The sequence below is a fragment of the Tenrec ecaudatus genome, chromosome 9 (assembly GCF_050624435.1).
Source record: "Tenrec ecaudatus isolate mTenEca1 chromosome 9, mTenEca1.hap1, whole genome shotgun sequence".
In the NCBI taxonomy this organism is placed as follows: Eukaryota; Metazoa; Chordata; class Mammalia; order Afrosoricida; family Tenrecidae; genus Tenrec; species Tenrec ecaudatus.
This window is the reverse complement of record NC_134538.1, coordinates 60647414-60650558: the sequence shown is the minus strand read 5'-3', so window position 1 is coordinate 60650558 and position 3145 is coordinate 60647414.

Genomic DNA, 3145 nt, shown 5'->3' with positions numbered 1-3145 from the left:
GTTTAGTCTATTTTTTCTTTATATCTAAAGTATGTTTCTTCTAAGTTGAATATTATGGGTCATGCTTTCTTATTCAGTCTGTTAGTCTCTGTCTTCTAAGTGGTGAAATGTTCTTAAAAGGGATTGTTTGATTGCTGTGATTTGTTACATTTTTTATGGTATTGTTGGTTTCAGTACACATAATAGTTTTCTTTTATTTTGGAATTTATTTAAAAATTTTTAAAATCATTTTATTAGGGGCTCATACACATAATCATAATCCATACACATATCAATTGTGTGAAGCCCCTTTGTACATTCACTGTCCTCATCATTCTCAAAACATTTCCTCTCCAACTAAGCTGCTGGCATCAGTTCCTCATTTTCCCCTCCCTCCCTGCTACCCTTTCCTCATGAACACTTGATAATTTATAAATTATTATTTTGTCATATCTTTCTCTGTCCGACGTCTCCCTTCACTCACTTTTTGTTGTCCGTCCTTCAGGGAGGAGGTCACATGTAGATCCTTGTAATGGGTTCCCTCTTTCCAACCCATTCTCCCTCTACCCTCCCAGTATTGCCACTCACCACTGGTCCTAAAGGGATCAACTGCCTTGGATTCCCTATGTTTCCAATTCCTATCTGTACCAGTGTGCATCCTCTGATCTAGCCAGATTTGCAAGGTAGAATTGGGATCATGATAGTGGGGGAGAAAAAAGCATGTAGGAACTAGAGGAGAGTTGTATTTTTCATCGTTGCTACATTGCACCCTGACTGGCTCGTCTCTTCCCTGAGACCCTTCTGTAAGGGGATCTCCAGTGGTTGACAAATGGGCTTTGGATCTCAACTCGGCACTCCCCACCTCATTCACTATAGTAAGATTTTTTTGTTCTGATGATGGCTGATACCTGATCCCTTTGACACCTCGTGATCACACAGGCTGGTGTGCTTCTTGCATGTGGGTTTTGTTGCTTCTGAGCTAGGTGGTTGCCTGTTTACCTTCAAGCCTTTGAGACCCAAGATTCTCTATATTTTGATAGCTTTGCACCATCAGTTTTCTTCGCCACATTTGCTTATTCACCAGCTTTGTCTTCAGCTTTTTATTTTTGATAATGAATACAACTCTTTTACTCTTGAATCTGTCATTCCCAACATAGTAAACAATATTTTTCACTAATTCAAAAAGCTCCTTGTCAGCTCACTAACGCCAAGAATGTCGATGATTATATGTTCCATTACATATTTGACAACTTCCAGTTTCCCTAGATTTATACTTTATGCATTCCCTATTCCAATTATTATAAGGGTTTTTCAACTGTTTCTTCTCATTTTAAGCTATGCCCCATCACTCCATGAAAGTACAAAACGCTTTATTGTGTCTACATTAGTAAAATTGGGTCTATTCTTGATGTATCACCCATGCCCCCGCTGTATTTTGAGCAACTTAGAACTCATCTTCGGCACTTATTAGAGAAGTTTCTGCTGCTATTTATAATATTTTCATTGGCTAAGCTTCCAGAATTACAGCAACACATGGGTCACCACTAAGTATGTCAGTGTGACAAGTGACAGATAATGGTTGGGGAACATTATACTGAATTTTATAACCAGGAATTGAGAGTTCTTTCTTTTTTTTTTTTTTCATTTTCTCAAAACTCTTTTACTATTGTTCCATATGAATTGTAAGATTACCTTTCCATTAATTCAAAAAAATCACTGATAAAATGTTTTACTAAAAAATAGATTGAATGTGTACTTTGGATTGAATTTGGGGTATTTTAATATCTCAAAATAATCTTCCAGTCTGGAACCTTTGATGTGTCCATTTTTAGGACTTTTTGTATTTTTAAAAATCATTTTATTGGTACTCTTACAGCTCTTATCACAATACATACATATATAAGTATCTTTTAGTAATAACCTCTTTCATATATTTCATGATATATTCTTTATGCTTTGTATCCTTTGGCAATATTAGGTTTCAGTGTAAACGATTTCACCATATTGGATAAAATCATCCTTCTATATGTTGACCTTTTCTAAGTTATTAAAATAGAATTTGTTTTTGTTTTATGTTTTCCACCTTAGTTTTTATTATAGTTGTAGAGAAGAACAACTGATTATTGCATATTTATCTTGTACTCTGTAAACAATACTATTTGATTTGTGGATTCTTTGGAGTTTTATACATGTGATCATATCACCTACGAGTAAATATCGGATTACTTCAACCTTTGGGTTTTGTTTCTGTTCCCTTCTCTTTGCTGACTGATGGTTGTGGCTGCCACCTGCACTGCAATGTTGAATCACTGTTGTCACTGGAGGCGTTCTAGTATTGTTTCTGATTGTATCTGGGGTTTTTTTTAATGGCGTCATTTTTCATGTTCTGAAATCTTATTCTATCCCTAGCTTTCTGAGTATCTTTATTATGAAATGGTGGGAGCTCTGTCAAATGTTATCTTTATGTAAATTGAAATAATCATGTGTGTTACATATTCTTTCGCCCCAGAACTATGGTGTAGCTTATTTTTCTTATGTGGAATCACTGGGTGCACAATGATTTAAATTCCAAGTTATTGTGCTTTATAATATTTCTATGTCACAGAATTTTGGGTTACTTGTATTTTTTGAGTGAAATTTGTATATATATTCCTTGAATAATTTTGTATCTATACTCAAATGGGATATTGGTGTGTATGTTTTCACATTTTATTCTTCTGATGTTTGCAGCAATTTTTGATACCAGGCTAGTTCTTGTCTCCTAGAATGGCCATTCCTTCTTATTTTATCATCTATTTTAAAAATGAATTATACAATTATTAATGAAATTTGTTCCTTAGATATTTGATATAATTCACCAGTGCAATTATGGGTCTTCTTGAATGGTCTATTATGTTGTATGGGTTGAAACCAAATCCAATCTATTTATATTGACTTTGGACATATTATCAGGAGAGAAGTCCCTGGTAAAGGCCACTATCCTTGGGACAGTGAAAGAGCAGAGAAAAGAGGAAAGCCCTTGACCATGTGGAGGGACACAGTTGTTGTAACAAAGGACTCAAACCTAAGAACAATGGAGAGGCTGCCCCAGGACTCGGCAGTGTTTTTTTCTGTTCATACAGGGGCACTCGAGTTGGAATTGACAAGATGACCCCCAGCAGCAACA